Below are 26910 nucleotides of genomic sequence, written 5' to 3' on the forward strand. Positions count from 1 at the left end.
GTTCACTTGTTGCGCAAAACACTAATGAATGTTTAGAACCCTAATATCAAATTAACCAACACAAGCTTATACTCAAACAATAGATATGTGGAATGATAAGTACAAGCAATACCCACATAAAATAAACAACTCTAAACTATAATTAAACACAACACAACAGCAATTAAAAGACAAGAGTAAGGTTTAGAGAGATGCGAACACAAAGATAACACCGGCACGTGTTATCGAAGAGGAAACCGAAGAACTTGGCGAAAAACCTCTCTGCCGCCCTCCAAGCGGTGAAATGATCCACTAAAGAATAAAGTTAGGATACACGAATAGCAATAGACCCTCCAAGTCTAATCTACCCAATGCACCTAAGTCCTCCAGGCTTCTTGCTCCAACAAGGTGAAGCCTAACCTTGTCTTCTTTAGCTTTCCAGATCCCGCAATAAGCCCAATGCATCAACCAAATGAATTGGTCCTCTCTAAACTGCTTCCCAAACAGCAAATAACCTCCTCACAGATATGGGTTTGGTGAGATAAGGATTTGGCTAATGAACCTCTCAAGGGGATGTCAATGGAGAGGGTGAGAGTAGAAGAATTTAAGATTCAAAGGTGTAAGATTGTGGATGAGTCAATCTTGTTTTTCTCTAGGGTTTCTCTCTCAAAATTCTCTCTGGAAGCTTTCTACATTTCGTGGGTATAAAGTTATTTATAGTAGGGTATGAGAAGGAATGTGAAAAGTCATTTTTTGCATAACAAGGGGTTCTAGCAATTGACTCGCGACTGGGACTAGTCGTGAGTTTTAGTTGCGAAATAACTGTCTGGCTAGACTGTACTTTTTGTCCTATAGTGCTCCAGTTGTCATGACCTTTCAACTTCCTTTATGCTTCACACGTGTGACATTCTGGCGAGTCACCAGTCGCAAGCCACTCATGAGATCTAGTCACAAGAATGCTTCTTGAATGCACACATGCTTGAATTCTTTACACTTTCTCACACACAACTCTTACATGATTTCTACCTATATACAAGGTATCTAATTACTAAATCACAAGAAAAATTGGCATGGAATAAAGCTAACAAATAGTTGAATAAATTCAACCTTACAAAGTCAAATGAAAAGTATTTTATTTTCTTTCAAGGAATGTGACACGTAACAAAATTTTAAACTATTTTGATTTGGATGGAACAAAATTATTAGTTGCAAACTTGAGATAACATATACTGGACACCGTGTATTTTAAAGATTTATCAGCTGACACATTAGTTACATATTTGGTATTTACACATTTGGCAAACTTTCTATGGCTCGTGATAGTAGTTGCTAAGATTTTTATTAAAATTGAAATATTAAAGAAATAAAAATGTTTACGGTTGAATATAGATATTAGATAATATTTATTTGCTTAGGCGAAAGGATAAATGAACGGATAGATTACAACAATTGCTTAGGTGGAATATTAAACAAATATTACAGTACTCATTTCCCTCTCAAAGATTTGCTTAGGTAGAAGGTTAAATCGAAAAATGAAAAAATAATTAATTGATTCGTTAATAGTTTTTATTTTTCTTAAAAAAATTACTATAAGGAATAGTTAATGTATGTCGAAGGCATATACACACACACACACACACACACACACATATATATATATATATATAAAAGGTGCGTTTGCATAGTGGCTGCATTGTGATTTTTTTTTGTTAGTCTTATGGCACTGTTTATAGAACAGCCAAGTGATAAAAAAATGTGTGAATAGTAATTTGCAACAATAAAAAATATTTTCCTACAGTATTTTTAGCATTAAATTTTTAATTTTTAACAAAAGAAGCGGTATCTAAACAAATCATCCTAATTCTTCATGACTTTCTCAACCGATCATGGAAATTAGAAACCAGTGAACTTTAGGTCAGGAATGACGACATAGCTGTCATCATAAGACATTCAAATTCGCATTCACATGCACCTAAGAAGACTCAAACAAAAAGTGGTCTTTGAGAGAGAAAACAGTAGTCTAGGTGAGCCAATCAGGAGTAGAGCAAGAAAGATTAGGTTGGAGATTGGGAATTGTTGGAACTTGAAAGGACTAAAACATTAAATTCTTCCTCTCAAATAAAAGTAAGTCTAGTGGCCTAAAAATATTTTTTAAAAAAAGTCTAGTAGCATAAACTTTTTCGAATAATCCTAGATACAAAACTATTTTATAAAAGAATTTTATAATACTAATATTGTGGGGAGTGAAAGAACCTAAGTGGGTATTTGGGCCTTGGGCTTTATCAACGGGCGCTAGTTCGTTCTTTATCAATGAGTTGGCTCACGAGCCGAGGGCCCAAGGATTCATCCGAGGAAGAGTCACTCCTCGGACATACCAGTAACTACTTGGAGGTTCACTAGAAAGATCAGGGCAGAGTTCTGGAAAGACTGTAGGTTACAGAGGGAGTCCAAATACCCTCTAGACATTTTGGTGTAAGAGAAATATCTCAGGAAAAGGCTGCTGCCTCCACATTAAAGACCTTGCACCTACCTCCCTGGCCGCATTAATGGAGGAGTGACCCTTGAATAGTAGAAGTCAGCCTTCTTGCTATAATTCAAAGACTTCTAGAGGGTGGTGGACGGGACAGGTGGCTGTTAGGGTGATTTGTGTGGCACGTGGACAAAGAGGGAAGAAGAAGAAGTATTTAAGGAGGAAAGAGGGCAAAGAAAGGGGACGGAAAAAATATAAAGAACTATGGCCTTTGAGAAAAGAAAAAGACAAATAATATAATTTCTCCTCGGTTCACGTCCGAGGAAGTTTATTTTTCCTGTTTGTCTTTTATTTGCAAACACTATAATAATTTAGCCCGTTCATCAAGTTTCGAATATCACTAAACTAGATTGCGAGCCCACACTCTACAAATTTCATTGTTTAAGGCTCATTGGGCCTGAGCCCACGTGTGTTTTTGGGTCTAGGCGCAATTGTGCACTTACAATTGGCGCCGTCTGTGGGAATCTAGGGCGGGAGAACTCAAACACCATGGCAAGCTTAGGCTCACACCATGCAGAATCGCAGGGATCGCAACCTGAGAATCTTTTCGAGCACCTTGAGCGCTGGAGGGATCGAAAGGGTAGTGTTCATATGGAGTATCCTAGAGCAAGTCATACTCACAGTGGAGGGGCCAGTACCGCCCACGAAGAAGGTGCTAAAGCCATGCAGAAGGAGATTAATCACCTTAAGAAGAAGCTGCGTCGCGTTAGGCGGAGGCGTGCCTCACCCTCATCCAGTACCTCTTTCGGGAAATCCCAGGGAAGTAGTTACAGTTCGAGGTCATGATCGCCCCCCAGCAGAACATCCTCTTGTGAAGAGGATAGCCTATCGGGTCGTAGGAGCAGGAAGCTCCCCTCCAGGGGCTTAGGGAAGGATGCCATGAGCCGGGCGTTGCACCAGCTCTCCAAATTGCCATTCTCGCGCAGGATTGAGAATGGGAGGCTCCCCAAAAGGTTCACCCAGCCTATTTTCACCATTTATAACGGCCAGACTGACCCGGTGGAACATGTGAGCCATTTTAACCAGAGAATGGCTGTGCATTCTCACAATGAGACCATGATGTGCAAAGTCTTCCCTTCTAGCTTGGGACCTGTTGCTATGAGGTGGTTCAACGGTCTCAAATCATGGTCTATAAGTTCATTCGGGGAACTGACCAGAGCGTTTGCGTCAAGGTTTATTACATGCAGTAGAGTTCCTCGACTGTTGGACTCACTGTTGTCTATGGCTATGAAGGAGGGCGAGACGTTGAAAGCATACTCCGACAGGTATTGGGAGATGTTTAATGAGATAGATGGTGATTTTGATGAGGTGGCGATCAATACTTTTAAGGTGGGACTTCCAACTGATCATGACTTGAGGAAGTCCTTGACCAAAAAACCCGTACGGAGTGTACGTCGCCTCATGGACCGTATTGACGAATATAAAAGGGTCGAGGAAGACCAACAGTAGGGGAAGGGTAAGGCAAAGGTTATCCCACAGGAGAGAAGGGATTTCAGGTCAGACAGGTATCACAACAACAAGCCGAGAAGAGATTACTCCAGTCAGTCTGGCTCGGCGGCACCTCAGACAGTTAATACTGTATTCCGAGAGCCGGTGCACCAGCTACTCGAGAAGGTCCGTAAGGAACCCTACTTCAAGTGGCCCAGTAAGATGGTGGGGGATCCTGCCAAGAGGAATCAAAATCTCTTTTGTCAGTACCATCAAGACGTGGGTCATACTACCGAGAGCTGTCGGACTCTTTGGAATCACTTGGAGCAGCTTGTTAGCGAAGGAAAGTTAAAGCAGCACTTGTACCAACCTAGCAGTCAGGGTAGTCAGTCTGGCTCGAATAATCAGACGAATAACTCGTTTCAGCCTCCTTTGGGAATGATCAACGTTATCTTTGTTGCGTCGGGCAGGATTGGCTCATGTCCTACTAGGGTGATGCCCGTTTCAGACTCCTAAGTCGAGGAGGGGGGCTCCAAGCCGAAGAGATTGAAGCTAAGTGTACCCGTCTTGGGATTTTCAAAGGAAGATAAAGTTGGGACCATCCAACCCCATGACGACGCCCTAGTGGTTACTTTGAGGATAGGGAACTATGATGTGAGAAGGGTAATGATTGATCAAGGCAGCGACGCAGATATCATGTATCCTGACTTATTTAAGGGGCTAAAATTGAAATTAGAAGTCCTCACCCCTTACGACTCACCGTTAATAAGTTTTGAAGGGAGAACCGTTATACCAAAGGGACAGATTCGGTTGCCCGTGTAATTTGGCTCCGAGACGGTCGAGGTGGATTTTATCGTGGTCGATGCATATTCCCCATACACTGCCATCCTTGCCCGGCCCTAGTTGCACGCTTTGGGAGCCGTTTCCTCCACGTTGCACGTTAAGGTTAAGTTCCCTTCGGGGAAGTGCATTGAAGAGATCCTCGGCAGCCAATTGATGGCCAGGTAATGCATATCGGCCGCAGTGCTGCATCAGAACGAACCACAGTCCTCGACCTCGGCTATGAAAAACTTATAGCAATTAACGACTCTAGATGCGCCCGACGTGGTGACAGCAGAGGAGGCCATATGCGAGGACCTTGAGAAGTTTTTGATATCGGATGATCTCGAAAGGTTCTTCCAGGTTGGGGTATGTTTACCACACCAGGAGAAGATTTAATTGGTGGAGTTTCTAAAGAGCAACGTCAATGTTTTTGCCTGGGACCCCTATGAGGCTCCAGGGGTTGACCCAAGCTTCGTTTGTCATCATTTGAACGTCAATCCTGCTATTCCTCCTAGAAGGCAGCCCCCTCGGCGTTCCTCTAGGGAGCACTCTGAAGCCGTTAGGGAAGAGGTGCTCAAGCTCAAGAGGGCTGGGGCTATTAAGGAAGTTTTCTATCCGAAGTGGCTGGCGCACACGGTTGTGGTCAAAAAGAAAAGTGGGAAATGGCGAGTGTGTGTGGCCTTCACAGATTTAAACAAAGCCTGCCCAAAGGACTCATTCCCGATGCCGCGCATCGACCAGCTAGTGGATGCCATCGTGGGACATCCTCGGATGAGCTTTTTGGATGCCTTCTAGGGTTATCACCAAATTCCACTGGCAGCGGAAGATTAGGAGAAAACTGCCTTTATTACTCCAACAGGGAATTATCACTATAAAGTGATGCCGTTCGGATTGAAGAATGCTGGGGCTACTTACCAAAGGATGATGACCAGAATGTTTGAATTGTAGCTTGGAAAGACCATTGAGATATACGTGGATGACATGGTAGTGAAGAGTAAGACGATATCTGCACACGTGAAGGATTTAGACGACACTTTTCAGGTACTTAGAAAGTACAGGTTACGTCTGAACGCTTCGAAGTGTTCTTTTGGTGTGAGTTCTGGGAAGTTCTTGGGTTACATGGTTACTCATAGGGGTATAGAGGTGAATCCAACGCAGGTCAGAGCTATTCAGACCTTACAGCCACCTCGGAAGTCTAAAGAAGTTCAGAAATTGACCAGAATGATCGCTGCTCTCAGCAGGTTCATTTCTCGGTCTGCTGACCGATGCAAGCCTTTCTTCCAACTTTTGTATAAGTGGAGGGGGTTACAATGGTCCGAGGAGTGTGTTGTAGCCTTCCAACAACTTAAGGAATATCTTTCTCGACCACCTATTATGTCTTGGCCTGAAGTAGATGAGGTCCTATTTGCATATCTGGCAGTGGCCGTTCATGCGGTCAGCCTAGTCCTCATAAGGGACGACGGTGGGGTGCAAAGACCGGTCTACTACGTTAGTAAAACCTGAATGAGGCCGAGGTGCGTTACCTACTTTTGGAGAAAGCATTTTTAGCCATAGTTCATGCCATGCGGAGGCTTCCTCATTATTTTCAGTCCCACACCGTTGTGGTTCTGACCCAACTACCTCTCAAGTCAGTTTTGCGCAGCGTTGACTACTCCGGAAGAGTGGCTAAATGGAGAACTATTTTGGGAGCTTATGATATCAAATACATACCGCGCACCTCAATAAAAGGCTAGGTTCTTGCAGATTTGATGGTGGAATTCACAGAACCATTGTTGGAGGAAGCCGTGAAGGAATCACACATGGATGAAAAATCAGTTGGCGTAATCACGGGCATAGGACCTCCCACTTGGGAAGTGTACGTTGATGGGGCAGTTAACCAGAAAGGATCTGGTATCGGACTTGTCTTGGTATCCCCTGAGGGAATTGTCTTTGAAAAATCTCTGAGGTTGGCATTCTCGGCTACCAATAATGAGGCCGAGTACGAAGCAGTTTTGGTCGGTATGAACATGGTGCATAGGATGGGCGGAAAGGGAGTTCATGTGCGTTCGGATTCATAATTAGTGGTCGGCCAGGTGATGGGGACCATGGAAGCTAGGGACCCCAGAATGCAAGGATATTTGACTCAGGTCAAACGTCTGCAATCTAAATTTGATTCCTTTATCCTGTCTCACGTCCCTAGAAGTGGAAATACACACGTAGACTCCTTGGCTACCTTAGCTACATCCTTAGCCCAGGGATTGCCTAGGATTATCCTTGTTGAAGATTTGTTGGAGTCAGCTCTTGCCATCGTCGGTGCACCCCGTATCCAGTTAACAAGGTCTGGGCTTAGTTGGATCGACCCTATGATATCCTTTCTGAAAAATGACATTCTTCCCGAGGACAAGTCTGAAGCAGACAAGATTCGTCGAAAGGCGACGCGTTTTTGGTTGTCTGAGGATCAGAAGTTGTATAAACGATCGTTCTCCAGACCATACCTGTTATGCGTGCACCCCGAGTCAACGGAAGCACTTTTGGAAGAACTGCATGAGGGGATTTGTGGAAGCCACACTGGGGGAAGGTCCCTAGCTCATAGGGCCCTGACTCAGGGATATTGGTGGCCCAATATACAGAGAGAAGCTTAGGATTATGCAAGAAAGTGTGATCAATTCCAGAGGTTAGCTCCTAACATACATCAGCCTGAAGGAGTCCTTAATCCTCTTTCCAGTCCTTGGCCTTTCGCTCAATGGGGATTGGACATAGTCGGGCCATTCTCGAGGGCAGTAGGAAACAAAAGGTGGCTACTCATTGGCACCGACTACTTTACCAAGTGGGTCGAGGCCGAGCCCTTGGCAAATATTAGGGACGTCGATTCGAAGAAGTTCATCTGGAAAAACATTGTCACTAGGTTTGGGGTACCGCATACACTCATTTCGGACAATGGGGTTCAATTTGATAGTAGAGCTTTTAAGAAATATTGTAGTGACATGAGCATCATAAATAGATACTCCACTCCAGCTTATCCTTAGGGAAATGGGCAGGCCGAGGCTGTCAACAAGGTCATAGTTAGTGGACTCAAGAAAAGACTGGACGATGTGAAAGGCAGATGGGTGGAAGAACTGCTGCATGTCTTATGGAAGTATAGAACTATGCCGCATAGATCCACAGGAGAAACACCATTCTCTATGACTTATGGGGCCGAGGCCGTGATCCTTTTAGAGTCTGGTTTCCCCACACTAAGAATGAGTACTTTTAGCCCAAAAAACAACAACGGCCTCTTGGAGAAGGGCCTAGATCTAGTGGAGGAACGGCGAAAGACAGCTATGGTCCAAATGACTTATTATCAACAGAAGCTTAAACGAGGGTATGATGCCCGTGTGAAGCTCAGGCCCCTAGCGCCTGGGGATCTGGTTCTGAGAAAAGTCGTGGGTACTGCAAGAAACCCAGCTTGGGGAAAATTGGGACCGAACTGGAAATGACCATATCGTATTATTTCTGTAGCAGGCATAGGGTCATATCGACTAGCTGATTTAGATGAAAAAGTTGTACAACCTCCATGGAATGTAAACAACCTTCAAAGGTATTATTATTAATAAAAGGTACTTTTGTCATCCGTGGTTTAAGTTATAAATGTATATGAACTTATCAATTACAACGCTCGTAGTATCAAACAGAAACTTGGTTATGCACGGTCCTCGGACTACATGCCTTGTGAAAATTGATATCTTATTATTTGTTAAACAGAGCCTTAGTTATGCCGGGTCCTCAAGCCCTCTACTTTGGGAAAATTAACATCTTAAGTTACTATTACTAAGTATCAAACAGAAACTTGGTTATGCACGGTCCTCGGACTACATGCCTTGTGGAAATTGATATCTTATTATTTGTTAAACAGAACTTTAGTTATGCTGGGTCCTCTGGCCTTCCACTTTGGGGAAATTAACATCTTAAGTTACTATTGCTAAGTATCAAACAGAAACTTGGTTATGCATGGTCCTCGGACTACATGCCTTGTGGAAATTGATATCTTATTATTTGTTAAACAGAACCTTAGTTATGCCGGGTCCTCGGGCCTTCTACTTTGGGGAAATTAACATCTTAAGTTACTATTACTAAGTATCAAACAGAAACTTGGTTATGCACGGTCCTCGGACTACATGCCTTGTGGAAATTGATATCTTATTATTTGTTAAACAGAACCTTAGTTATGCCGGGTCCTCGGGCCTTCTACTTTGGAGAAATTAACATCTTAAGTTACTATTACTAAGTATCAAACAGAAACTTGGTTATGCACGGTCCTCGGACTACATGCCTTGTGGAAATTGATATCTTATTATTTGTTAAACAGAACCTTAGTTATGCCGGGTCCTCTGGCCTTCCACTTTGGGGAAATTAACATCTTAAGTTACTATTACTAAGTATCAAACAGAAACTTGGTTATGCACGGTCCTCGGACTACATGCCTTGTGGAAATTGATATCTTATTATTTGTTAAACAGAACCTTAGTTATGCCGGGTCCTCTGGCCTTCCACTTTGAGAAAATTAACATCTTAAGTTACTATTACTAAGTATCAAACAGAAACTTGGTTATGCATGGTCCTCGGACTACATGCCTTGTGGAAATTGATATCTTATTATTTGTTAAACAAAACCTTAGTTATGCCGGGTCCTCTGGCCTTCCACTTTGGGGAAATTAATATCTTAAGTTACTATTACTAAGTATCAAATAGAAACTTGGTTTTGTAAGGTCCTCTGACCACATGCCTTGTTAAGATTGATGTTTGATTTTTTGTTGAACAGAACTGTGGTCAAATTGAGACTTAAGTTATATATCTTCAAGTGTTAGGAAGAAATTTGATAAGGTAGGGTCCTCGGACTGCTGAAAGTGAACTTATTTATTTCACAAGTTTTAATTGTTCCGGACTGCGGAAAGTGAACTTATTCATTTCACAAGTTTTAATTGTTCCAAACTGCTGAAAGTGAACTTATTCATTTCACAAGTGTTAATTGTTCCGGACTGCAGAAAGTGAACTTATTCATTTCACAAGTTTTAATTGTTCCAAACTGCTGAAAGTGAACTTATTTATTTCACAAGTTTTAATCGTTCCAAACTGCTGAAAGTGGATCAATTTATCTTGTTCTTTTTGTTCGTTGTGTGCTAATGAGGACTTTATGGTAAACATAAAGATGAAAAGATGAAGTAAACATAACTCAGATGAAAATCAAATAAAATTGTCTTCCATTAATTATGTCAATATATATTATTACATGGAAAATTTCAAGTATAGAGAAAAAGAAGCCCTAAGCTCGGTCCTAAGCTCGTGGAGGGGGGTCTTGCTGAGAAGTACTGCTAACCTTGGTGCTTTTTAGTTCCAATTCAAAGGCAGACAGGACTTTTTTCCCTTTGTCTGTTGTAGTGATTAGAGGGGCGATAGGCTCCATACGTTGGCTTAGGCCCTTCTCGACATCCTCACTCCCTTCATTCTCTTTATTAGAACCTGAAGGTTCTATAGGATCTGGAATGAGCTCTGGGACTATAGGAGGAAGAGCAGGAGGAGCTGCCTCAGGGGCAGGAGCAACAGCAGGAGCCTCTTCTATCTCCTGTATGTCAAGAGGAAGCCAAACATTCTCGGATTTCCTCAGCTCGGAGGCTGAAGGAACCCCTGCTACGTTTAGAGCTTCCCCCCAAACCTGTTGACAGTATTCTCGGCACAAGGTCGCAAAAGCCTCTGTCAGCTGGTCTTCTGTTATAGCTACCCCTTCCTCATAACTCGCCTGCTTGGCGGCCTCCAAAGAGCGCTTGAAGGTGCCAGCTTCCTCCTTCATTTGCGCGAGCTCCTTCTCCAAGTCCGAGCGTTCCTTTTGGGCCTGGGAGAGCTCATCATTCTTTTGGTGGAGAAGCTTGCGCTGCCCTTCTACTTGAGTCCTCATAGTTCTTAGGCTAGCCTCGGCACCGTCTCTTTCTCTTTTCAGATCAGCCAGCTGAGAAGTGAGTTTCTCATTTTCTGCGAGGGCCTGGCCTAGGGACTTCTCAGTCTCCATCCGAATGTCAGCCTCCATTCTGGCCTTCTTTCGAGAGTCCTCTACAAACTTCTCGACTACAAAGACTTCTTGAACAGCCTACGACAAAGTGTTAGAGAATTAGATATAGCAGAACACTCATTAATAATCCGATATTATGAAAAATGAAATATTCATAAAAAGTTAAACTTACAAGGGCTAATTCCCTTTTTAAAGACAAGAATAGCTGAGGTTGGCTCATTTTTTCCAAGGTTTTCATATCCTTGGGCAACAGAAGAGGGCGTTCCAACGCGTCGGCCAGGTGGTGGGCGTGGCCTTGTTGGACTGCCTGATGCTGGACTGGCAAGAAATTGGTGCTCCGTCCAGTCTTAAGTCAGGAGACCAGGTAGCCGATGCTCGGCGCACTTCGGCCATGTCTCTGATCTCCCCACTCTCAACTGAACGAGCCCGTCCTTTGCCCTTGTCTAGCTTCTGCTGCTGAGCTGGCAGTGGCTGTTGTCGTGGCTTCTTTTGTTTTTCGCCACCAGTCTCCTCTGCCTCCCCCTTTCTTTTCTTCTTGGGCTCCTTAGCTGGAAGTTTGGGTTCGGCTGGAGGAGGGGGAGGTGGCAAAGATGGAGGAACTTGGGACCCTCCCGCCCTCTTCTGGGCAACTTTCTCGCCTCTCTTAGTTAGAAGGCCTTGAAGCTTGTCCATGTCCTCCTCCTCGAAATCGTCTTCTGGACGGGCAACTACTAACCCTGCAACTCCGGAGGCCTCAGTGGGCTCTTCCTCCTCGTCAGAAAGTACAACGAACTGGTTTCCTCGGGGTCTTTCGACATCCTCGAGCTAAAACTTGTCTATCTCGCTCCTCCAGGACGGCAGTTGCTTGAAAGTGCGTCAAGAGAGGGATTGCCGCAATGGGACGCGTGTACAGAATGGTGTTGGGGTCGTCGGGAATGTCGTAGTCAGCAAGAAAGTTTGGTCTGGCTACATTTATTCTCTTGCGCCTCCTATCTCCCGCGATAATCGCGTTCTCTATCTCCTAGAAGTCCGAGGATATTGGGTTGAATCCCAGTATTAGGTGAGCCGCTCTCAGCTGTAAATCTTCACTCACAAAAACTTCTGAGCGCAACACGCGGTTCAGGTCAGCGACGTTGCAATGGCTCAGGTGTGGGCGCACGAGTTACTTGTCTGAAGAAAAAGACACCCAAAAGGGCAAATGTGGTCAGATTAGTAATGCATATAACAAATTAGAGTTAGACAGTTTGTGAAAGTAAATAAGCATTTAAGGATTTTTAGATGGAGTTACGGGGTTGGGAAATTAGATCCTAAAGAGTCACACCTGGATCTCCCCATACGACTAGGCAGTGTGGGCCGTCGTGCCAGTTGCCTGAGGCGATGAGGTAGTCGTCCTTCATGCCTTTATTAGACTTGGGCAAACAGGAAATTAACCTAACTACACTAGACCAGGATTTAATGTAATAGCCTACGTTCCTAAGTTTGTGGCATTCGTACATGAAGACAACGTCATGCCAAGTGACGTTCAAGCCCATTTGCTCGTTTAGGGCGTCGACGCTTCCTAAGACCCTAAATACATTGGGGGCACATTGGTCAAGGCACAACCGGTGATTGCGAAGATATTCCCTAGTTACGCTTCTCATAGGAAGGGTCATCCCATCTTCTATGAAGGCAATCATAGGGATAATGACCTCTCCCGTATTCCTGGAACTACCTACGGCTTCCGCTGGACAGTATCTCAAGCCTACATCGCTAGGAATCTGGTATTTGGCCCTAAAACCTTCCATCCCAGCGGCGGTGTCAACTAAACACTTAAATCTACCCATCTATGAGAAAGGAAAGGGAAAGTTTTAAGAAGGAAAATGGTTAGGAAGGGAGCCGAGGATAGAATCCGAGGAGAAAGGATTAAAGGAAAAAGTAGGAACTTACGAGTTTGTAGTTATGCGATTTTCCACGGATTTCTTGAGAGAAAAGGCGATGACTGATGTTTTGATATGATTGAGTTCTGAAGAAATAAACGAAGGCGCATATTTCCAAAGCATTATGACGTGCGTAAAGCGGCCTCGAAATTGGATTCATCCCGCCAAATTTTCAGGGGGCAATACGGACTGTTGGATGTTCATCTCACCGTTGAACGTGGGAAACAAGGTGTAACTTGCGGTCATAAATGCGAGCATTTTTTAAATTCGAAGCGCCAGACGACATTTTCTGGGAAGTGAAACGATTTCCACATACGTGGTGAGGTATGAAACGTGTGGGGGAAGTTTAGGTCGGATCAAAACTCCATTTTTCTCCTCGGATAGGGAAAAATAAAGTTTTGAGGAGCTATTGTGGGGAGTGAAAGAACCTAAGTGGGTATTTGGGCCTTGGGCTTTATCAATGGGCGCTAGTTCGTTCTTGACTAAAGGCCTTTAGGGCCATGAGTTGGCTCACAAGCCGAGGGCTTGAGGATTCATCCGAGGAAGAGTCACTCCTTGGACATACCAGTAACTACTTGGAGGTTCACTAGAAAGATCAAGACAGAGTTCTGGAAAGACTGTAGGTTACAGAGGGAGTCCAAATACCCTTTAGCCATTTTGGTGTAAGAGAAATATCTCAAGAAAAGGCTGCTACCTCCACATTAAAGACCCTGCACCTACCTCCCTGGCCGCATTAATGGGAGAGTGACCCCTGAATAGTAGAAGTCAGCATTCTTGCTATAATTCAAAGACTTCCAGAGGGTGGTGGATGGGACAGGTGGCTGATAGGGTGATTTGTGTGGCACGTGGACAAAGAGGGAAGAAGAAGAAGTATTTAAGGAGGAAAGAGGGCAAAGAAAGGGGGCGGAAAAAATATAAAGAACTATGGCCTTTGAGAAAAGAAAAAGACAAATAATATATAATTTCTCCTCGGTTCACGTCCGAGGAAGTTTATTTTTCCCGTTTGTCTTTTATTTGCAAACACTGTAATAATTTAGCCTGTTCATCAAGTTTCGAATATCACTAAACTAGATTGCGAGCCCACACTCTACAAATTTCATTGTTTAAGGCTCATTGGGCTTGAGCCCACGTGTGTTTTTGGGTCCAGGCGCAATTGTGCACTTACAAATATAATTAATGATTATAAGTAAATAAAAAACATGATATTAATAATTGACTTAAATAAAAACTAATAAGAGATTGTTTATATCAATATTTTATAAAAATATTATAAAATAATTTATGTCTATACATAAATGATGAAATAATAAATTTATTATTTTATTTTTACCATTCATGAATCGCGTTGTAGCAAAATTGTGGAAAAGTTTGTCATGCTAGACTTAAAACTATTTAGCACTTAAGTTTCTAGTTCCTACTTGTTCACTAGACTTCTTAATATATGGGAGTATTAAGTCACCTCAGATAGCAGAGAGGAAGAGAGAGAGAGAATGGAGAACAATGATAAAGAAACCATGTAGAAGAACCCGAAAGCCGTTACAATTGATGAGCCTAAGATTAACTACAGAGGATGGAAATCCATGCCATTTATCATAGGTGAGTGAAAGTGAAGCTTTTGTTTTGCTTCATACCCTTCTTGGTTCTTTCTTTCTTTTTTCGTTTTTGGTTTGTTAATCTTTTACTCCTGAGTGACCCATTTGGATAAAATTTCAGGAAATGAAACTTTTGAGAAGCTGGGAGCCATTGGCACCTTATCCAACCTCTTGATCTATCTTACTACTGTCTTCAACATGAAGGGCATTACAGCTGCAAATATTATTAACATCTTCAATGGCACAACCAATTTTTCCACCATGCTTGGAGCTTACCTTTGTGACTCTTACTTTGGTCACTACAAGACTTTGGGATTTGCAACAATTGCCTCTTTTATGGTACTAATTCTACTATCATCATTCATACTGAAAATTTTCATCAAGTTATATGCAGTATGACACTAGTTTATAACCAAAATTGTCTTCTGCTAAAGCTTAGTTGTTATTAATAGTTAAATGCCAAGAACTGAGGTCTTAGGAGAACTAAAGGCTCTACCTCTACTAGGCTAAATTGACAATTTAAAAAATGTAAAATTAGAATTCATTATTATGAAAAGTTTTTGTATGTTACATACCAAAATACCAATACTTGCATCAACTGCAAGTTAAATACCAGTTTTTATCTCATTAACCTTCGTCATAATGTGTCTAATTTGTTTGTTTCTATAAAGGGATTGCTAGTAATACAACTAATAGCAGCAATCAAGAAGCTCCACCCACCCCACTGTGGATCAGCAGAGAACACATGCAAAGGGCCAACAGCAGGGCAAATGGCATTTTTGCTAAGTGGGTTTGGACTACTTATTATAGGAGCTGCTGGCATCAGGCCAGTTCAACCCCAAAACAGAATCTGGAAAGAGGGGAAGGAGGATGAGATATTGAGAAGGGGTTCATCACTTGCTCCACGACACTAACTGCCATATGGAGTTTTGGTGTTGGCGTGTGAGTGTATTCTCTTATCTCATCCCTCTTCCCCTATATATATGTGTGTGTGTGTGTGTGTGTTTTTCAAATAAAAAAAGATACTCAGTATTGTCGAGTCATCCTACATCTGTAAGGTGTGATATTGAGAAGGGGTTTATCATTTGCTCAGCAACACTAATTGCCACATTCAATTTTGGTGTTGGCGTATGAGTGTATTCCCTTATCTCATCCCCCTTCCCCTATATGTGTGTGTGTTTCTCAACAAAAAAAAAATAGGGAAGCTGACATGAGCACAAACAAAAGAAATTAGTAATTAATACGAAGATTGATGTACTAATTTAACATATTCTCTTATCTTAAAGATTCTTTAGAAAATTTTGTGAGAAAATTATTTTGTGGAAAGTAATTATATTAATGATATCAATACTTTCCATACAAGTGAAAGTCAAAATCATAATATAATAGATTTGACTTTACAAAGAAAGAATAAATAGTAATAATACTTTTCATACAAGTAAAAGTCAAATTCATGTTTTAAAATTTATGGAAAATTATTTTAGCTTGTACACTAAAATATAGGGATAGTGATATTTAGAATAAGTAGGCATGAATATGTTTTCAAACAATATGGATTAAGAATGGAGTGGCTATTACAAATGTGTCTCTCCCGTGCGTGGAGTTCTCTTTCTCGTGGTAGCACGAGTTCCTCCCTCCCTTGGTCTAGTACGAAAGGTATTATTTTTTTGCTTTTTCACAAAACATGGCTGACGAGGTCGTTGACAATATGGAAAAGATGAAGCTAACATCAAAGGAAGAAGAAATCATAGCTATCTCGAATGAAGGAAGACTAGAAGCTCTTGAGAGTTGTCATCTGAGTCTAATTGGCAAATTCCTAACGTGCAAACCCTTCGATAAGATGGCAGCCAAGAATACAATATGAAGGGCTTGGGGAGTTGATGATACAATGCAAATTCTAGAGGTGGGGCCGAATTTGTTTCAATTTAAGTTTCAATCTGAGTTTGAGATGAATAGAATTTTTAAGGGTGGTCCTTGGTCATTTGATAACCAACTTCTCATGCTCCAACGATGGAAGAAAGGGATGACGGTGGGTAATATAATCATGGAGGCAGCTTCGTTATAGGTTCAAATATAGGGTGCTCCCTTTGACATGCTTTCACAATGGGTTGCTAAAGAAGTTGGGGGCAGATTGGGTGTGGTTGAAGAGGTGGAATGGAAGAAAAGGAAGGATGATATTAATTTTTTTTTTTATGTGTGTTAGGGTTGCTTTGCCTATATCGAAGCCTCTTAGACGTGGAGGGTTCCTAGCTGGATCGGATGGAAAGCGTTCTTGGGTGACATTTAAGTATGAACGGCTTCCCATGTTCTGTCATTATTGTGAGATATTAGGGCATGATTTAAAATACTGCGCAACACACTATGCGGTGGAGAAGAATGGTGGAAATATTGATTATCAGTATGGAGATTTCTTAAGGGTAGCAGGTGGTCGAGTAAGGGTTCCAGTCCATCAATATTCTAATCCTTTACGGAGGAGGGTGTGTAGGCAGTGGTCAGGTACAAGATCCAATTCTGGTGGCTAAATCCATGCAGATGGCGGTGACAGAAAGTGAGGTAGGGAACAAAAACCCTAGGGCGAGTGATAAGGTTGAAGTCGAGAATCTAGGAGTTGTCACGGATTCTGTGCAAGTTGATGGAGTGTTTTGCGCAAGCCATATTAACATGGAGGAGTATAATTCTGTGGCAGTAAATCCAAGCCCGGATATTCAGCTAACTTTAAATGGCAAGGCTGATTTAAATACGTGGACTAAGAAGGAATTAGCACATATTACTATGGATGAGGTGCAAGTAGAGATTAGGCAAGATGGCTTTCAAGACCACGTGCCTCTCAATAATCAATTAGCTACGGATGGATCTGGCCTGTCTAATTCTAAGCCCAAAATTGTGTGGTGCATGGGGGAAAATTGAAGGATCCTAAATGCCTTAACAAGCGAGCAGAGGAGTTCATTTAGGAATTTTAGCAAGCCCAGGCGCAGTTGACAGTATCTCAGATCGAGCAAATCAGTTCTGAAGTGTGGCGACCTCCACCGCCTAATGTATACAAACTTAACTTTGATGCTGCAGTGTTTTTGGGGCTAGAAAGAATAGGGATAGGAGTTATAATTCATAACGACAAGAGGGAGGTTATGGCGGCGATTTCTGTTGTTGGACCAAGTGCATAAAACAGTGAAGAAGTGGAATTGTTGGCTTGTAGAAGATCCTTGGAGTTTGCCGTCGATGCTAGGTTTACAATCTTGATAATTGGAGGTGATAATGTCAATACAATACAAGCCATTTCTTCATCTCTGCCTAACCATTCCATTCTTGGCTATGTGGTGGATGATATTCGTCATTTGATACATGGGTTAAATTAGGCTAGGCCTAATCAGATTAGGAGGTGAGGGAATATAGTGGCACATGTTCTTGCCCAATATGCTAGAAATTTAGATGAGGATTTATTTTGGTTGGAGGATTCTCCTCCACCTGCCTTAGCAACCTTGTATCATGAAGCTTTATTATTATAATTGAATGAAAGTTTCTTTCTCAAAAAAAGAGATGGAGTGGCTAGGAGAGTAATTAATTTGATCTCATTCCTTTATAGTATTATAATTTTTATTTTTATTTTGAAAAAGTATAGTATTAAGAAAATGGTTTCACATGTATAGTAGTGAATTAATTTGGAAATATTATATAAAAGGATATGATTTTGGTACATAAGAGAAATAAATCATAGAATATCCTTATCACCCTCCAAGAAAAGGTCTAATCTGCTAGAATGTTTCCTGAGTATGTGGAGTTAGTCCTTCCACTAAAGTTGTGATACCAAGAAAAACAACAGAAAGTTTGCCCCAAGTATCTCTTCTCTAGAGATCTAAATGAATGCTAGGGTCAAGTTTCTTCTGCACTAAATTGGAATTGTTTATAGTTTTTGTAAAGAAGTGGGTTAGACACTCAAGCTATGGTTATACAGAAGAGAAGAACTTCCTACGGTCAATTTTCATGGGGAAAATAAGTGCTAGGTGGTTGCTGGTGTCTCTAATTGGTCTTTTGCCAACAAATTGGTTAAATCTGTTCATTAGAACTGATAGAAAAGGAGGAAAAGATTGAGAAAGGGACAAAGTTATAATTAACACAGAATGTACCCAGTAATGAAGAACGTATGAGGCGGAAAGAGGGGCTGAAGCAATTAAGGAAGCAATAGAGCTCAATTCCACCACAACCAACATGATGATTATCAATTAAAGGGGCCAATCCTTGCAATTGAGCTCCTTTTACATTCCCAAAATGATTTTATTAAGGGGAAGCAGATTCTTGACTCAATCCTTATTGCAAATGAGTGCCTTAATAGTAGATTAAATCAGGTGTTCTTGGTGCCCTATGTAAACTAGATGTGGAGAAGGCCTACGATCACATTAATTGAAAGTTTTTGATCTATTTATTGAAGGTTTAGGAAGGAATAAAGGACTTAGATTTGTTTTCATATTTTCGTAGAACGATTTTTTATTCTTATGATTGGTAGCCTTAGCGGGTTTTTTAAGAGCTCGTGGGGCTTATGGTAAGGAAAACCTTTATCATTGACTATTTGTGATGGTAATGGAGGCACTAAGAAGGTTTTTGGGCATAGAAATAGAGGGGAAGTATCTTGCTAGTTTTATGGTAGGAAACACCCTTAATAATCCATTGTGGTCTCCCATCTTTTATTTGTGGATCATACATTTATTTTTTGTGGATATTAATTCATGACTTAAAATGTGTACCACTATGTTTAGAAGTCGTTTCTAGGTTTAAAAAAAATATATATCAATTAGAGGAAATTTGAATAGGTTCCAATTGGTACTATTTCAGAGGTGGAAAAATTTGCTCAAATCCTAAGACACAAGCTATCTTGTCTGCCTATGAGATACTTGAGACTTCCATTGGGTGCTAGATTTGAACCTAAAGTAACTTGGGATACAAGTCTTGAGAAGGTGGAAGGATGTTTAGTGGGATGGAAGAAGATTTATCTTTCTAATGGCAGTAGGCTCACTCTAATAAAAAGAATGCTTTCCAGTTTGCCACTTATTTCTTGTCTCTTTTTCCTATTCATGTTTCCATTGTTATTCGTATTGAGATACTTCAAAGAGACTTTTTGTGGGGTGGGTAGTTTATAAACCTATTTATATGGTAGTTTGAGGTGTCAGAACAGTCTTCAAGTAAGGTTTTGTTGGGCAAGTGGCTTTGGCATTATGCCAAAGAGAAATATGCTCTTTGGAGGAAAGTAGTTGTTGGAAAATATGGTATTGAATGGAATGGACTATGATTGATGAGGGAGGAACATGTCCCCAGTGGGGTTTAGTCTTTTTTTGATAAGAAGATTATATAAATCAGAAAAAAGAGTCACCCAAGTATACAGGAAATATACTGGGGGTAGACAATCAGTTACAAAAAATGCATAAATCTAATAAATCAACAATAGAAATATAAAGAAAGGCTCCTCGTGCTTGTTAACCAATCCCATAATGTTGTAAAAAAGAACAACTTAAGATTAGGCAAAGAACTTTCGGTGTCTTCAAAAACTCCTGCTATTTCTTTCCCTCCAAATGCACCACATCAAGCAATGGGGGATAACCATCCAAATATGACCATTTTGATGACAATCCCAATGGAGTGTGTCTTTAGAAACATATTAGAAGTGGTTGAGGGATATACTAGAGATGCCCAGTTCTTTCCTTGAAAGAGTATTTGGAGGCTTTAAGCCCTTACTGGTGCTGCATGTGCAAGAAGAACAAAGAATCAGTTCACCACCTACTTTAATACTTTTACACTGCAATATCACTAGAGTTTGTAGGTCTCTTGTGCCTTTTCTCTTTGGGCTGCAGTGGGTTCTGTATGCCTCAAGTGGTATTCATATGTTGGTGTGTTGGAAGGGGCAACTTGGCAGACATCAAAATGGAGATATTTGGAATGTGATCCCTTTAGACCAATGGTGGACTGTTTAGAGAGAACGCAACAGATGGACATTTGAAGGACTTAAACGAACTAAATACACTAGGATTTCAAGAAAGCAAACCAATTAATCATAAAGCTCAAGGAAAAAGCTACAAACTCAATTCCAAAAATGGTGATGGCCAAAAAATGTTGTTTCCTAAAGAAAATTAGCACTTGCTCCCTTAATCAAACTATTCTTGTATGCATGTAGTCATGAGACTCTAAGGATGCTTATAAGGACCATAAGCATTAATGTCTAATGGTATTTCCACTAAATATCTAGGCATAATAAGACCTACTCAGGACACTAGACATAATTGATCAACTATATTCCTCCATGAACAAACTTTTTCATATTAGATATGCAACAATATGAGACTATTAAGTGCATAAGTGTACATTCAAAAAAAGTGCATAAGTTTCAATACCAACATTGACAAGATGCAAAAATAGCTAAAAATTCTATAAGAAACGAATAATCCAGCTTTTGTTATGTATAGCTAGTTAACGCAACAAACTCAATATAGAATATTACTTTTGAAAGATAGGGTAGATTCCACAATCACCTCCTTATTTATCTTGCTTTTCATATATTAATTCATCCACTGCTTTCCCCAACAGATCTTGATAGACTTTCAATCCTAGCAAAAACAGAGAGCAACATGTATTAGAAACTAAGTTTCTTTCGTAAGTAACAAAAGTTTATAAAAATAAATATGATGTGTACACAAAATTCTCTTAAAAAATTTCGTGAACAAAGAATTATGAGTAATGCTAGATCCACAATATTTTCATAACAAATCCTAAGTGGCAAAATGTTATTGGTGGGTAAAAAAGTGGTGCCAATGGTGCGTCCAGATTAGAATTTAGAATCAATGATAGCGTGCTACGTAAGATTTGTTGTGAAAATGTTGAGGATGTAGTATTACTCAAGAATTATATTGGAAAAAAGAAGGATCCAAAAAAAATCTAATCCATACCACTCAAAAAATGATTTAATGTCTTGCAAGAAAATTCACAATATCTCCCTATCACTTACAACACTACTTAAAGGTAATCATGCAAATCAATACCAAGACAGCCAATTAAGCAAACAAAAACGATTTCAATAAACACCATCATTTTACCTCTTCCTCTTATTCTTTTTCTGCCTCCTTTTGTTCTTTTTCTGCCTCACATCAATCACACCATCACCATCACCATCACCATCACCATCAAGCAAAAGAAGGCTCCCAATACAAGTTACCATTCTAAATACACAGGGAAAACTCCTACTCTTAACACTCCAATTCTTAATCATCTCGCAACTTTTCTTTTCTATGTCATACCAAATAAGATACGTATGATGGTCTAGTCCGCGCTCCTCCAACAGAACCTTCTTGCCATTCTTGGAAAACATTACAGGCTTAAAGCTATCAAAATTACGATGCACTACACCATGCTCAATTTTAAAAATCCAAATCCAAGAACTCCCTACCCCATATTCTTTCATCAACCAAAACTCAATATATGCCTCGCGAACTTTCAGAATAAACGAACCAAGCCATTCATGAACAACTTGGGCTCGGCTCGATAAAAAGCTCGTTCATGTTCATTTGTTTACAAATAAGCCAAGATTGAGCCTTAGGTTTAGGCTTGTTTAATAAACAAGCCGAGCTCAAGCAAAAACAATTGATCGTGAATAAGCTTGTAAACAATAGGGATCGATACAAAACATGCTGAGCTTAACCTCGTTCATAGCTTGATATGTGTTTACTAAATAAACTTGTTATTATGACATTACACATATGTTTTAAAAATGTTAATTTATAGCTTGTTTATTCACATATGTTTTGGAATGTTAATTTATTTGAATTTGTGAAAATTATAGTTATATGAATGACAAATGTGGATGTAAAAATTGTATTTTGAACAATTACTCAAGCTATAGACAATACATAATGAGGGACGGATTTAATTATGTAAAGTTGTAATTTGAACAAATTCTAAACATGGGCATTAAATGTATGATAAAATGAGTATATTATATATATATATATATATATATATATATATATGTATGTATGTATGTATGTATGTATGTATGTATATTTGTTTACTTGATTTTTGGTGATATAAGCCTTCGATGATGCAGTTTTTTTGGATCCCAAGCTAAAAAGCTTGACTTGAGCTTGAGTTTGAGCTTGAAATTAAGCTCGAGCTTAGCTTGACTAATTAATCAAGCCAAACCAAGCTGAGTTCAAGCTTTTTGGCATTCTCACAAGCTCTAGTTCAAACATTGTTTTTAGGCTTGTCTTAAACTCAAGCCAAGCTTGAGCATTTGATTTTTATTGACGAGCCAAACTCAAACACACACACTACTCGATAAAGCTTGGCTTGTTTACAACCCTACCCGTATCCTTCCAACACTTCCAAAGATGTCACCCAATTGTAATCTGGTTTAATTGGAATCTTAGAGAGCCAGAATTTCTCAGTGGCACGATCAAAAGCAAGAATTGACTCCTTTTCCAACACATCTCGATCAGCAACTAACCAATGCAAAGCTCCATTTGAAGCCGTCGACTTTCGTGGGGGTCATCTCCTTGTTGGGCCGTTGTTCAATTTTTTTTCCAAGAGTGTGATCTCATACTATATACCTTGACTTAAAACTCCATTACACGCTTGATTTCAGACCCCACTAAACGCTTCTCTATCATATAAAATTCTATAACCCTCAACAACTTACAGTCGTCATTATTTAGATCATGCGCAAAAGCTAAATTGGGAATCGTACCACCCGAAAAACCAGAAGGCTCCTCTATTGGTTCGATGGGTAATTTCCTGTACTTCCTGACCAATGGGTTCCAAATCGCGAACTCTTCGAGCCCACTACTAAGGCAAACCAAGCCGTCGCAATAGTCCAAGACGACCTAATCTTGTAGCGGCTGGTAAATTTCGACGGCCTTGCTGATTTTATTATCGTCGGGGAAAGTAGCGGAAAAGTAATTGAAGTGCATATAGGAATTACAGTAATCATGGGATAGTTCTCGAAGGATGAGGGTGCGGTCTCTGTTGGTCTCGATGGAGTGGTTAAGGTGCATCTTGATGAAATCTGAATCGATGATTAGAGCATACCATAGCTTGGAAACACAGAGGAAGCGTACAAGATCCTTGACCAGTAATCGAGCTAGAATATTGGTAACTAGCTCTTGCGGTAAATGCGACATGAAGGAGGTGGAGTTGGAGACAGAGACCACTGGTCGGTGCATTGTACAGGGAAGGGGTTTGTGGAAATGTCTGAAAAGAGTTAACTAGCTCATGAGAAATGGTGTGTAGAAGTTGGAATAAGACGATCGAACCTTTTACTCCTTGATCAGCAATGAAAGCTTATGTTTAAGCGAGTATGGTTTGCCGTTGGAATTTGGAAGACCTCCATGTGTCACTCGTATATTTTAAATATAGACCGGAGATGAGCTTCTCCCAAGGTTACCTGAACAGGTCAAGGAGAGTGGAGAGGACTGTAAATGAACCAAGTCAATCATGAACAACTTAGGTTCGGCTTAATAAAATGCTTGTTTATGTTTGTTTGTTTATAAATAAGTCAAGTTTAAACCTTAATTTTAGGCTCGTTTAATAAATAAGCCGAGTCCAAGCAAAAAAAATTGTTTACGAATAAACTCATGAGCTATTAGACTTGATACACAACGATTCAAGCATAGACTCATTTATAAGTTTATATGTATTAACTAAATATACTCATTATACATATCTTAATAATGACATGGCCAACATGAGACTATTGCATATATTACCTTAATTTTTTCCTTCTCTTTAAATTGATCAAGAACCATTTTAGATTATAGTTATATTTAAAAATAAATAAATAATTAAGTAGGCCACATATGATTCTTCTCTATCAATCATCTAAAGTAAAGTTATGAAACATATTAATATTTTCTCATTTATAATAGTTACAAACATGTATTTTTCTAGTTCTTCACCATCTAACGTGAATGTAAAAATTGTATTTTGAACAATTGCTAAAACTATAAATAAGGAATGATGAATGAGTGAATTTAATTATGTAAATTATTAATTTGAATAATAGCTAATCATAATAAAGACTAGATGCATAATAAAATGAGTATACTATTTTATTTTTCTTTTTTCCTAATTTTATTGATTTAAGCATTTAATGATATATTTTTTTTAGATTTCAAGCTCAAAAACTTGACCTAAGCTTGAGTATGAGCTTGATATTAAGCCTGGGTTTGACTTGACTAATTAATCAAGCTAGGCCAAGTCAAACTTAAGTTTTTTGGCTTTCCCACTAGCTCAAGCTCAAACACTATTTTTAGGTTTGTCACAAGCTCAAGCCAAGCTCGAGTTTTTTATTTTTCCTGATGAGCCAAGTTTGAACATGCACTACTTGACAAAGTTCGGCTCGTTTACAGCCCTATGGGGGTATGTTAGGAAAACAGAAAATATATAAGCGTTTGAGAAGGATAAAGTTTTCATTTAGACAACCACAGTATTTTCACAATAAATTATAGGTGGTTAGTTGTTATAGGTTCAAATTTGAACCTACTATTGAAATTATATTTTTTCCCCAATAATAACAATCTCACAGTCAAGATGTGGACATAGCATTTCTCCATCTTTTTATTTGATATGAATTTTGAAAATCTAATGGTTGGATTGTTTCTTTTTCTTTTTCTTTTTGTAAACTACATATTTAGTTCCTATCCTTTACATGCACTATATTTCAATTTGATCCTTAACTTTTCAATTGTGTGCTAATTTGATCCTAACCTTTCAGCACTATGTCAATATAATCTCTGCCATTATCTTTTGGATGAAAATTGTTAATGTGGCCAATAACCAAAATAAAATTTTAGTTTATTGCCACATTAATGGAAACTAATTCTTTATTTTAGCTATTAATCATGTCAATAATTTCTATCCGAGAGATAACAATGGGGACTAAATTGACACGATATTGAAAAGTTACGGACCAAATCTATACAATTTAAAGGTTAGAAACCAAATTGACACAATTGAAAGGTTAGAGACCAATTTGAAATATGATGTAAAAAATAAGAACCAAATACATAATTAAACCCTTTTTTATATATTTTTAACATATATGTTAAATTTTGTTCAAATCGGATCATATTTATTATTTGATCAATAAACTTATTTTCTATACATAATTTTATACTATAAAAACTTAGAATTTAAAACATTTGATTAAAGATATAACTATTGATCTTTGATCTTTTTAAACAAGCATAAATGATATAATAAAAATATACAATCCAACAGTTAAATTTTGCAAAATTTACATTTAATAAAAAGATATAGGAAAATTTTAAAGGGTTTCTTTTTCAAACTAGTTTAAAGAGACATTTTTCCAACTGATAAATAAATAAAACTTGTGTAAAAGTCTTACAGCTAAAACTGAAGTTTAAAGTTGGGAAAGTAAAGTTAAAGTAGAAGTGGTTTTAAGACTACAAACTAGTATTCCATAACTTTTTGGCATAATTTTAATATGATCGACTGTGAGTTGTTGTCTATCACTTACACATGAATTCACTATCATTTTTTTTTATCACTCACACTCTACCACATCACAGTTGTGGCAAAGAAGTTGTGTAATTTTTGGTGGTATTAGATTTTTTCTTAAAGTAATGAAGTGAAGACAAAGGGTGGGGTTAACATGTAAATGAGTGAATAATGCTAATACCACACATAATTGTCAAAATGTGAGTCGTATTGTGAATCGATTTTTTATTTTTATTTTTATTTTCTTGTATTGTGTATTGTATCGTGTATCGTAAGATACATAAACACCCAATTAAAATATAAATATACATATATAAAAAGTACATTCATTATAAATTATGAATATATTCAATTATTGACAAATTAAATTATTATTTATGTAATAATATTTAACAAAGCTAACTAAATAGTACCATGCTCAACCCATTATGGCCTATTATGATTCTATTACTTTACAACCAAATATATATTTGGATATTAAAGATAAATAATAATAATACTAGCCCAAGCCATTATAATTATTTAATCAACCTAATTACCATGGTAGTTCTTTTTGATACTATGTTGCTTTTGAGCATTTGTCAAAATTGAGTCGTACTGTGAATCTTTTATTTATTTATTTATTTTTTTTTATATATCATGTATTGTATTGTATAATGTATCGTAAAATACACAAGCATCTAATAAAATTATACAAATACATATATACAATATATATTCATTATAAATTCATAATATATTCAAACAATGACCAATTTAATCATTACTTATGTAATAATATTTTGAAATAATAACTAAATAAATCAAATTAACATATGTTTATAACATACACATTCAAATTGATTAGTCAAGGGCCTTGCAACTGAATTAATACCTCTATATGAACAAAGAGATTGGGGGTCTAGGGAGAGAAAGAGTTCCAACTACAGAGTTAGCATCATATTGTAATTATTTAAAAAAAAAAAAAACCAAAATTGATTAAACTCAGAAATGATAATATATAATATATGAGCCAAAAAAATAATTTTTTTTCATTATCATAATCAACTTCATCCAAGTCAATATTATTATCATGTTCATCATCTTGCAAAATTATTTCTTCATTGACATTTTCTTCACCATCATCAACATTTATCTCATTAATAATTTTTCTTT

General features: G+C 38.9%; 1 pseudogene; it reads right to left on the reverse strand.

Moving 5' to 3' along the window:
* Positions 1–21334: 21334 nt before the first annotated feature.
* On the reverse strand, positions 21335–23459 carry LOC142635302 (F-box protein CPR1-like; annotated as a pseudogene).
* Between the last annotated feature and the right edge of the window lie 3451 nt (positions 23460–26910).

Source organism: Castanea sativa, chromosome 5 (genome assembly GCF_040712315.1).
Source record: "Castanea sativa cultivar Marrone di Chiusa Pesio chromosome 5, ASM4071231v1".
NCBI classification, from domain to species: domain Eukaryota; kingdom Viridiplantae; phylum Streptophyta; class Magnoliopsida; order Fagales; family Fagaceae; genus Castanea; species Castanea sativa.